We start from the raw sequence: 12,616 nt of genomic DNA, 5'->3' as shown, positions 1-12,616 counted from the left end.
AACCCATTTAAAGGGGTTGTAAATATTAGTTTTTTCACCTTAATACATCCTATGCATTAAGGTGAAAAAACACCTGTCAGTCACTGGCCCCCCCCGAACTTGACCCAGCGGTGACACGCTGTCTCTTTGCCTGGGATTCCCGGCTCTTGATTGGATAGATTGATGGCAGCACAGCCATTGGCTCCCACTGCTGTCAATCAAACCCAATGACACGAGCGCCGGGGGGCGGGGCCGAGTCCTGCATTCAGCCTCTATGGACGCCGAATGCTGGATCCGGGAGCGTGCCTGCAAAGTAACCCCCTCGGGGAAGCGCTTCTCCGAGGGGGTTGACAGATGTGGGGAGGAGGCGCGAGAGCCACCGGGGGGACCCCAGAAGAGCAGGTTCGGGGCCACTCTCATTTTGCACAGTGGAGGCAAGTATATGTTTTATTTTTTTTTATGTACCTTTACAATCACTTTAGGTGAATGGGGCCACTCTGCAAACACCCCACTGGTGCGGCATTCAAAGGGTTAAAGTCATAGGCGTGTGTAGAAAGTGTGCCAGGTATGCCTGGGCACACCCTAATGACTGTGTGTCGCTGATTCCCCCTTTTGCCTGGGCTTCCCCTATGTTGCAACCCCCTGTTTCCTCCCCTCCCCTCGGCTACTGTGGGGGAGGGGGCTAGTAAATATAGTAAATATGTCATTTACTGGCCCCTTCCTTTTCTAAATGAACACAGTGAATACACTCACTGTGTTCATCCATGGCTGAAGCATAGTACACTGTGTTTACCATGCTTCAGTTTGTGAATGAACAGGAAGCCATTCAGCACAGAGCACTTCCCATTCATTCCCTCTCCAGTACAGACAAGGCTGCAGAGAAGGGCATGTGCGTTTGTGCTTTGAGCAGGGCCGTCTTTAAGTCAGGGCAAAAGGGGCAGCTGCACTGGGCCCTGTCATTGTTATGGGGCCCAAAACAGCTGCCTCATACTTTCTAACTATCCAGGTTTAAATTCCCTTGTCCCTTGAAGTTTTATTCCTGTGCTGTGTCCCAATATCTGTGTGCAGTGCTGGTACTAATGCTGCCCAGCTCTCCCCTATTGTGTGCAGATGACTCACCTGCAAATCCTATGTTTACATGTAAATAACCGGCATTCGTATGTAAATAGCGGCGACAATACTAAGTAAATAGCTGCGGCCAGTGGCATTGGTATGCAAATGAAGGCGGCATTCCTATATATATATATATATATATCATGCTCCCCTGCTGTGAGGAGGTGATGTGCTGTAACCTCTAGCAACTAATCAGTGAGCCGTAATGTGTGCTGTAACTTCTAGCAACTAGGCAGTGAGCAGTAATGAAATGTTGTAACTGCTGGCAACCAATTTCAATTGCTGCTTGATCGGATACAGAAAACAGATTTTAAGTCTAGCTGCTATTTATTGTATGTCTCAGAGTAGGTGGAGAGGGAAATTGCATGGGGGGGGGGGTGGGGGCCCAAGAAAATTTTTGCCCAGGGTCCAATCTATACTAAAGACGGCCCTGGCTTTGAGGTTCACACACTAATGCAATAGGCTGTGCATAACAATTAAAGTAAGTGGTGATACAAGACCGCCTGTCAAAGGAGGAGCGATCCACATTCACCTTCTGCCTTAACCACTTGCCGGCCGCCGCACACACATACGTTGGCAGAATGGCTCATATAGGCAAATGGGTGTACCTTTACGTCCCTTTGAATTTTCCACCTTGCGTGGGCCACACAGTGTGGGAGCATGCCTGCGGGTCCCAGAGACTCGATGTTCACCGGTGGCCTACGATCGTGAGATAGAAAGGCAGAACGGGGAGATTCCTATGTAAACAAGGCATTTCCCTGTTCTGCCTAGTGCATGACAGAGATCTACTGCTCCCCGTGATCGGGAGCAGTGATCGCTGTGATGTCAGTACCGTAGTAGCCCATCCCCCCCACAGTTAGAATCACTCCCTAGGACACACTAAAGCCCTTGACCGCCCCCTAGTGTTTAACCCCTTTCCTGCCAGTGTCATTTAAACAGTAATCAGTGGCTATTTATAGCACTGATTGCTGTATAACTGACAATGGTCCCAAAATAGTGTCAAATGTGTCCACCATAATGTCGCAGTCCCGATAAAAATCGCAGATCACCATCATTACTAGTAAAAAAACTAAAAAAAAACTAATAAAAATGCCATAAATCAATCTTTTATTTTGTAGATGCTATAACTTTTGTGCAAACCAATCAATATAAGCTTATTGTGATTTTTTTTTTTTTTTTTACCAAAAATATGTAGAAGAATACATATCGGCTTAAACTGAGGAAAAATATATTTTTCAAAATATATTTGGGGGACATTTTATTATAGCAAAAAGTAAAAAATATTGTTTATAGCGCAAAAAATAAAAACCGCAGAGGTGATCAAATACCACCCAAAGAAAGTTGGGGAAAAAAAAGGATGTCAATTTTGTTTGGGTACAGTGTCGCATGACTGCGCAATTGTTAGCTAAAGCGACGCAGTGCCGAATCGCAAAAAAGGCTCTGGTCAGGAAGGGGGTAAATCCTTCCGGGGCTGAAGTGCACCGCAACCACATGAATTGCAAAAAAGTACATGTGAATGAGCCCTTACTGAGTTGCAGGTATTTTGTCAGGAAGGGCAGAGCTGATACAAATTTTAGTCTGTACCTGCTCAGACTTCCTCAGTCCTCACCTAGGCAAGGATGATGTCGCTCGTCCTGTCTGCAGCCTCCTGGGACGCATCACATGTCCTAGGAGGTTGCGGGACCTGTGTCCATGCACCACAAAGCAGGAAGTCACAGCCAGCAAGATGTCAGCACCCACAGTGGTGAGAAGAATCGGCTACGGGAAGACAGCGCTGGAATCCATGGATTGCCAAGTACCTGCAGCTGCAGTATTTGTAGTTGCTGATTTTTACATTTAAAAAAATGGAATTTCCTCTTCAAGCTGCATTAGGGGTTCTACACAGAGGAGAATGGGTCAATGGTGCCTACGGGGTGATTGTCTCATTTTGGATTGAGAGCTGGAGTACAACACCTAAAGCAGAACCTCAGCTGCCACTAGATGTCCTCAGTCTTTTGGGTTGACTGATGATTGGCATCATTCAACCCCCTTCCTCTGAGCCTGGGCTTGCACTGGTTATAGGTCATGGACCCAGCCCCCAGACTGTAATTGGACAGTGAATGAGTAGCAGCCCATCTCTCCACCACTCTGCTTTTTCCTCCCAACAGCATGCTCCTTTTCAGCACGTGAACTAATTGGCTTCTCATGCTGCTTTTTACTCTCCCACTCTGAGCTCTGCTGTACATAAAGAATAAAAAAGTGCATCATTTTGTGTTTTTATATCTGCCTAGAGCAGGGGGCTTCAAACAGGCGGCCTTCCAGCTGTTGCAAAACTACAAGTCCCATGAGGCATTGCAAGGCTGACAGCTACAAGCATGACTCCTACAGGCAGAGGCATGATGGGACTTGTAGTTTTGCAACAGCTGGAGGGCCACAATTTTCCCTTTTAGCCCTTGTACACACAGTTGGACATTCCGACGGAAAATGTCCGATCGGACCGTGTTGTCGAATAATCCGACTGTGTGTGGGCTCCATCGGACTGTTTCCGTCGGAATATCCAATGGACAAAGTTTTAGCGGTGGGCTATAAAACTTTCCGACAACATGATCCGATCGGACTTTGTCCGAGTGTGTGTAGAGAATTCCGATCTGACAAAGTGCCACGCATGCTCAGATCAAATTCCTTGACCAAAGCTATTGGCTAATAGCCTGAACGTAGTCCAGTCGTAACGAAATAACGTGATCACGTTGCATACGATTGGATTTTCCAACAACTCTGTCCGACCGTGTGTATGCAACACAAGTTTCGGACAAAATCCGATGGATTTCGTTGTCGGAATGTCTGACCGTGTGTACAAGAGCTAAGAGTTACAAGCATATAATATCAGGTCAAATCTAAACACTTTCAATTTGTATGGAATCGGGCAGTAATTTGCACTGCATAGTTAAAGGTACATTTAAAGGAAATTGTATAATGTATGGCCAGCTTAAAGTGGTTGTAAACCCCATTCATGAAATTTGACCTAAGCACATATATCTGTAGTGTTTATCTCGCTCCAAAACTCTAAGCCCTTGTACACACGGTCGGAGAATCTGTCGGAATGAGTCTTATCGGACCGTGTCGTCAGATAATCCGACTGTGTGTGGTATGCATCGGACTGATTCTGTCCGAATCTCCGTCCGTCCCAATTTTCCAACATGTTGGAAATATTTCCCAACCAACTGGGCTGGACGGACCTAATCCGATCATGTGTAGAGCATTTTGATCGGACCAAGTGTCACGCATGCTCAGATCAAATTCCTACATCAAAGCTATTGGCTACTAGCCTGAATGTAGTCCCATCGTAACGAAATTCCGTCATCACGTTCTGAAAGATTGGATTTTTCGCCAACTTGGCCCGACCGTGTGTATGCAACAGTTTCGGACACAATCCGTCAGACTAAATCCGACGGGCAAAATCCGACGGATTTGGTTGGCAAAATCTCTGACCGTGTGTACGTGGGCCAAGTGCGGTATATTTCTGCTACTCCGTTCCTCTGTTATCCGCATGTATCACTTCCGACAAGTTCTCAGACACAGGAGATAACAGCAACTGAATGTTCTTTTGTTCCTCTGCCTATGTGTGTGGGGGGGGGGGGGGTCAGTTCCTTTCCTCCAATCAGCTCTCACACTGTGTAAGCTAAGACTCCCCACCCACTGCTCGAAGAGGAAACCAGGTTTCTAACATGATCTGCACTTTCTAAAGAGTGTAGAAAGGGAAAGGCTGCAGATATACATGTAAAACTTATGTAGGGAGATTTGTTTAATCTCTGTATCATCTGAGGCTGTTCACTTCACTGGGTATAGGAGAAGGTTTACAACCACTTTAAGTCTGAGCTCTATTCTACAGGGGTGGCAAGAATTTTTTTATTTATTATTGGTATTTATATAGCACTGACAGTTTAGTCAGCTCTTAACATTGTATATACTTTGTACACTTACATCAGTCCCTGCCATCGAGGAGCTTACAATCTCACATTCATACGTACACATACTAAGGCCAACTTAGACAGGAGCCAATAAACCTACAAGCATGTCTTTTAAATGTGGAAAGAAACCGGCGTACCCGGAGGAAACCCATGCAAGCACAGTGAGAACATGCACACTCCAGGCAGGTAGTGTCATGGTTGGGATTCAAGCCAATGACCCCAGTGCTGCCAGGCATCAGGTAATAACCAATCATAAAATTGTGTAATGTATACATGGACCTTTGGCCAGAAGTACTCAGTAAAGCCCCTAAGAAGCCCTGTACAGTCCGATTCTCCCCGTCATCCAAAGTGGGTTGGCGTTGGTCCACGCTGGGCCATTTACACTATGACAGCTCATGTAACGAGCCAGTGTCGGTTATGCAACCCAGCAGTTTCCATCAGAGAGCACCATGTAAACCTTCTATCTGCATGGCTTGATAATGCTTCGTGTGAAAACATCTCCCAGCATGCTTTGGCGGCATTAACAAGTGCGATACATGTAATTTAGGTATCATTGTTACCTTGTTTTATTGTGACTTGTTACTTTGCCTAATAATTAAAACTTCAAGTCATTCCGTAAGACAGGGCTGTGATTTTCACTATGTGTAATTTCAGAAGTTGCAGCTTTGGAACACATAATTAATCTCTTCGCTAGTTTCTTCGGGAAACATATGGTATTTGTGCAAAAATACTCTGGCTTTCAGCTGTAAAAATCATGGGACGTTTGCATTATAATTAAACTCTTGAACACAGCAGATGGATTGAAGGAGGGGGAATAGATACAGCAGGGAAATTACCTTGAATATCAAACATTTTCTCCCTTATTAATCCCACATGGGCAGCCATATGATGGCAAATGAAGTTTTCATTCTGAGTTTATTTTCGAGTTTATTTTCTTCCCCCTTGTTGTCAGCAAGTTTTAATTATCTTTCATTAACCAAGATTGATTTTCAAAGCTGTGTATATCTATTGTGACATCTGTGGTGGACATAGTCTTTAATACGCACAAGGTGTTAAAGGGTCAGTCAATTCAAATGTAATATTTAAAGTGTACCTTCACTAGGTAAAGTGACTCCCCCCTCAAACTGTCCTGCCAAGAAAAGCCCCTTAGTTGAAATTGACATGATGTGCATCCAATGCCTCACTGGATATGCAAATCCTATACTGTATCTCAGGAGGCATCAGATTCCATTTAGGTGGCTGCCTAGACCTGGAAGAGACAGCTGCCTCTTGGTGGTGTCACAGAAGAAGATGGCTATGTGGGACCTGGGCAGTGGCAGCAGAGAAGCAGGCCCCATCAGGATAATGCTGAACCCAGTGGGTAGGTAAGAATGTGTTTTGAGGACAGCACAGCATGAAGGAAGAGGCAATTAAAAAGAATACATTGGGGGGTGAAGTTTCTCTTTAAGGCCCATCTTTGGGCAAATTCTTACCATCACCACTCCATCCTTTTTAACCACCTCCCTCTTACTCATTTTCTAATTTTCTTAAACGAATACCCTCTAAAAGGGTTTTATACACAACTGGGTCCACCATCACGTGCCAGTGATCCAGTGGTGTGGTGATCCATGGCTGGGTCAAAGCCCACCACTGAACGGTCTTGTTTGCTGCCCCTTTTGATGTCACCATGACATTGCTGGTGTCTTCAGGGACCCGCCAATGGCAAGCCATCGAGAAGCTTCCAGGACATCCAAAGAAAATACACTACCCTTACCATCTGCAGTCTAAAACAGTGGTCATCAACCCTGTCCTCAGGGCCCACTAACAGGCCAGGTTTTATGTATTACCTTGGGGGCAGATGAAGACTGGAATACTGCAATCACTGAGCAGCAAATGATATCACCTGGGATATATTTCAGCTATCTTGCAAACCTGGCCTGTTAGTGGGCCCTGAGGACAGGGTTGATGACCACTGGTCTAAAAGACTCGGGACTCGGCACAGCACATGACCATAGATTTAGGTGAATATTTGGGGCAGTTGGATTTTTTTAATTTTTTTTATAATGTTTGCTTTTATTAGCTGGATGGGGACAGAAATAGTTTTACAGGGGGGAGGGGGCCATGGTTGAATATTCAGTGTTCAAGTTGGGATCTGAATCACCCATTAGACTAATATATTCTTGATGACTCCAGCAGTGAGATCTCCTTTCTGTAGGTCATGTTTCTGTTCCCACTTCTCTTGTTACATCCTCCATAACATCAAGCAAGTTTAAAATTTAGAAGGAAAAGCAGGATTACTTTGCATGCTGTATTGGTTGACCTCGAAAATCAGATGCGGAGATGCAAGAAATCTTGGTTTAGCCTGGAATGACCCTTTTAATGGGACTTTTTTTTTGCAGGGCAACTGACATGCTAGTCTTGGCTGTGAAAAGGTGAACAGAAATCTGTTGACTTCTCTGGGCAAAGCAGATATTCATAGGAAGAGTGATAGAACACAGACCTAATGTAAGTTCTCTCCTTGGGGAACTGGCATGGTCAAACACAAAGGAGCCGGTACAAACCTAAATGGCTGGTTGCTGCAAATTCTCTCTCGTATTTAGAGGGCACTTAAAGTGCTCCAACACTAGAATGTTCTGGTTACATTCTCCATGGGATGGATAAGTACAGAGTACCTTGAAGTAGTTGTAAACCCTTACATATATCCAGTAAAAGGACTATCCTCAAGTGATACAGAGATAACAAATCCTCCTACATAAGTTGTACCTGTTTATCTGCGGTCTTCTCTTCTATACATCCATTCAAAGTGCTGAATTTATAAGCTTTTCTGAGAGTTAAAAAAAAAAAGAGGGTGGAGAGCTGAAGTTGCACCCTGCAGAACTCAGTGAGGAGAGGTCTGAGAGCTGATTGGAGGGAAGGGATAGTCCCCCGTACTTCCCCCCAGCATACAAGAACAGTGCTGAGACTGTCAATGTCTATGCTGGAGCTACCTCCCCTGTCGCCCTTCTTCTCTTTGTGTCAGGGAAAATTGTCACAGCAGTATTCCAGCAGCAATGCCATCCTTTGTGTTTCTCTTAGTAAAAGTTTTTTCTTTAATGCCACGTTGGATTTTCCGACATGACATGTTGGATGTGAGCTTGTTGTCGGAAAGTCCAACCTTGTGTATGCTCCATTGAACATTTGCTGTCGGACTTTCCGCTAACAAATGTTTGCTAGCAGGTTCTCAAATTTTGTGCCAAAGTCCGATCGTGTGTAGACAAGTCTGTCGCACAAAAGTTCACACATGCTCGGAATCAAGCAGAAGGAGCCACACTAGCTATTGAACTTCCCTTTTCTCGGCTCATCATACATCTTGTATGTCACCACGTTCGGAATTGTTGGCCAACATTTGAGACGGCCGCTCCCCGCCCCTCCACAGTGAAGAGGCGGTGGGGGACAGATGCAGCATCAGTCCAATGCTGCATCCACCTAGGTAAGTATGAATATGGGATAAAAAAAAAAAATCCCATACTTCTCTTTAGGAGCTACCTATAGTCAACAACTATTGGATGGCTATATGGAGCCTCTAAATGTATTACTTTTTGCATTTATGAAGGCATTAATCTCCATCTCTAACAAGACGTTCGTGCATTAATTGGGTTTATTTCCTGGTGGTGTATATATATATATATATATATATATATATATATATATATATATATATAATATATAATTTATTTTTTTTGTTGCTTTTTATAAATTACTGTAGCTCTGCATTGATCAGTACATAATTGTTTTTTTTTTTTTTAAATGGAAGCAGTACTAAAGTGGCAGTAAACTTCCATCACTAAATTTTACCTATAGGTAAGCCTATAATGTATTACCTATAGGTAGTGTAAATATCCGTATAAATAGATATATATGTCTATATAAATGTGCACAGTTTAGGAGAAATTTAGTATACATGCAGCCTGTGACATCAGCCTGTGACATCACTGGTGCATGCCCTCTGAAGCAATGGCCACCGGTGCCGTTCCTTCAGAGCCCTGTGTCGTATGCATGGGAGTGACGTCACCACAGCTCCGTTCAGTCACAGAGCTGGAGTCCGCAAACCTGGAAGCAAGATGGGCAAAGATGGGAGCCCCTGCAACTCTGACATCTCAGTGCTGGAGGAGCTTCATTTTAAGGTAAGTTTAACATAATATGCTAGTAACAAAGGATATGCAATACGAGGGAAGAGCAGAGAGCGGTATTCATCAGTGCTTCTCCTTTTACTGTCCAATCACAGGTTGGGGACAAGACCTGTAAGTGTTACTTTACTGCCAGACAGGGCTATTTTGTGTTGCAGAACGGTGTCAATCTCAGGGCTGAATGGACAGACATTCAAATCCTTTGACAGCTAAGCAGCTTCATTATGTTTTTTTATCTGTGTGTGTGCGTAGCTGTGTGCCTGGAGCTGTAGATTTTTGTAAAACTGAAAATATAATTGAACTTGGTTACAATGCTCAGGACATCTATTCTTTAGGGCCCGTTCACATCAGGTGCGTTCAGCTGCATCAGGAAGCCTTTCCTAGTTCAGTCTCAACATATAGAAAACACGATTTGCCTGGTTTCCAAATAGGTCAGTTTACACCATTGCAGTGCAGTATGACATGCCGTACTTTTTTTCCACAGCATCGCAATACCATGACTGTGAATAGAAGGCAATGAATTGCCAATATGTGGCAATTCAGTAAAGTTTGAGGAAAAATGATGTGCCAATACAAAGTATGCCAGCGGCTGTTTTCTAACGTAGCTGCTGGTGTGAATGAGCCCTTAAATAAGCTTTAACCTGATTTGTGTGTTTTTTTTTTTTTTATTATTTTTTTTTTTTTTTTTTTTTTTTAATTGCTGAAGGTTGTATGTATTTGTAGAGATAGAAAAAGTTTTCATTATTCTATAACAGAAGCACTGTATACATTTGCTAAAAATGTTGGTCATATTGGTTGGTCCCCTTTTAGAAGTCAGAGTGGTGAAAGGCATGGAATCCCTCAGGTGTGCTGCTGCTCCATGTAATTGCTGCTGTGGCAAGTACCAATCCTTTCAATCTAGACTCGGGCAACTTTATCCTTTAAACAGTGTGGAATAAGTCAATAGTGATTGATTCTGCTGCTGTACTTTTGCTCAGACCCATTTTACCATTCTTTCCTGACAACTGTGTGGTTGCCATATTAATGGAGCTGCAGTGTGTCGCTGGGCAGTTCTTCCAGGTCCTAGACCCAGTATCCTCTTATATCTAATGAGGACTATAGCAGTGAGATCTGCTTGCCGTGGCATGTTCCTAACTTCCTTAGAACCTAGGAGTCTTCCTACTTTTCCTGTTACATAATATATGAATTAGAAATCCAACAGGGTGCACATGCTCTACCACAATGCAGATCTACTTATTCAAAGCATAGAAGTGTATCCATTCCATTTCTAAGAGTCTGAAATAAGTTTATTAAAGATACATGATACAAGGTGGAAGTTTGACCAGGCCCCTACCCTCAACTATTGCAAGACCCTGGTCAGCTCAGTTGTACCACTCTACAAAGCCCACCTACCAGTCATGTGTCTGCCACTGTAAATTTAATAAGGTTTGGGATCTTTGGGTTAAAGTATAACTAAAGGAAAACGTTTTTTAGTTTTTGGATAGAGTGGAGAGGGAGTAGAATGCTTGTCAGTTTGTATTGCTGTCTGTGCCCCCCGTTACGGAGATTCACCCTCTTTGTTCTCTTCAACATTATTATTGAAAGTGAAAGTAAAAGAAAATCCCAAATTTTGGGTTGCCCCTAGAAAAGTAATAGAGGTGAAATCTTCCAATGGGGACACTGGTTATGGTGACCTTGGCCTGGGGTCCTCAAAGAAATCCCATTTATTAGAGGGATTTCCTCTTGCTTCCTGTTTGGGTATGAGACAGGAAGTGAAGAGAAATATCTGCAATGGGAGACAGATGCCAATCCCTGACAGGGATTAGAAGTTATTAGTTTTGCCCATAGTTCTACTTTAATTCAAACACTACAACTGCTTGCTATGTTGCCCCCTCAGCTTCTTAAAGTGGAAGTAAACCCTGATGAGTTTACTTCCTCTTTCATTCCCTGCAAAGGTAAAGCATAATGGACTACTATCCATCGCATAGTAATCCATTATGTGTCACTTACCTGACACAGGACTCAGTGAAGTCACCGCTGTCCCCTGCAGTCCAGCGCATCCATCTTCTCGGTGGGTCTCGCTGCTCCGCCGCTGTCATTCGGCTAAGCCGCGATGATGCCACTCCCGCGCATGCGCACAGGAGCCGCTGCTCGCGGCATATATCGCCATTGACCGCGGTGCGCTCAGTGCGCCTGCGCGCCGCTGTCTACAGCGCATGCGCCGTAAACAGCGGTACCTGTCTTTCGGCAAATATCTCCTAAACTGTGTAGGTTTGGGAGATATTTCTTGGACCTACAGGTAAGCCTTAATCTAGGTTTACCTGTAGGTCGAAGTTGGTTGTAAGGGTTTACAACCACTTTAAATTGTGTTATTGTTGCCTAGTGAGCAATGGGGACCCATTTTTCTATCTATGGACTGAGTCTCCTCAGTGCTACACATTTGTTTACCTCCTCCAAGGCAAAGATTTGGGAATAGTGGGAATGGGGGGAGCTCCTTTTGGCTCCTGAATTTGAAGTGTGGGACCAGAATTGTTTACTATGTGATTCTCCTTTTATGTAGGTACTGAGCAGCAGTTTTTACTCTGGTTGTTTTTGTAATTGAAGTTCTTTGTAGTTCGAGCTGGGGTATGGGCCAAGGCTCTGTTTTGTATGTACAATTTCCTAATGCCTCCAAAAAGATTTTTTATAAAAATAAAAAAAAAGTTACCCGATTAAAAGATAAATCCACCTGCTTCCCACTTATGCATGTCACTCCATTGGAGTTTAGTCATAGTCACTGTACGGCTAGGCTTTGGATTTAGTGAAACGCATAAGAAGGGGAGCAAGTGGATTTATTTTGTATCAGGTAACTTTAATTAATCTTTTTTTTTTTTTTTTTTTTAACTCTTAAGCCCCATACACACTATCGGATTTTCCAATGGGAATTGTGTGATGTCAGGCTGTTGGCGGAAAATCCGACCGTTTTGTATGCTCCATCGGAACAATTGTCGGATTTTCTGCATCCAAATGTTGGATAGAAGGTTTTAAAATTTGTGTTGTCGGGGCTTGTGTACACAAGTCCGTCAGACGAAAGTACAAAAACGCATGCTCGGAAGCAAGAACGAGCCAGAAGGGGTCGTGATACTGATGGATGGATTTATTACAAACAAATTTTCAAAGGCTTTTTTTTTTTTTCTAGTGATATCAAGAAAAATATTTTTATGTTTTTGTTTTTGTTTTTTATTTGGGCAAGTTACCACAACACTATTATCCTGTAGTTTTTAAGATCAAAGATACAACTATGTTGGTGTCCCCTGTCAATTTTACGTTGTATTATTTTAAATGTACCTGCCTACTCCCAAACTGTCATTTTGAAGTAAAACACATAGAGGGTTATTTTTACTAAAGGCAAATCTACTTTGCACTACAAGTGCACTGAAAGTGACTTGGAAGTGCAGTCGCTGTAGATACAAG

The 12,616-nt window shown here is 43.5% G+C and overlaps 1 protein-coding gene across 5 annotated transcripts in view; it reads left to right on the top strand.

Annotated features, from left to right (window-relative positions):
• Positions 1 to 12,616, top strand: part of CDK14 (cyclin dependent kinase 14) — a 656,595-nt gene that overhangs the window by 241,181 nt on the left and 402,798 nt on the right. The gene's annotated exons all lie outside the window — the stretch shown is intronic.

Source organism: Lithobates pipiens, unplaced genomic scaffold, assembly GCF_037356315.1.
Source record: "Lithobates pipiens isolate NorthernLeopardFrog02 unplaced genomic scaffold, aLitPip1_a1.2 Scaffold_19, whole genome shotgun sequence".
NCBI lineage: Eukaryota > Metazoa > Chordata > Amphibia > Anura > Ranidae > Lithobates > Lithobates pipiens.
This window is presented reverse-complemented; position numbering and strand designations above follow the sequence as displayed.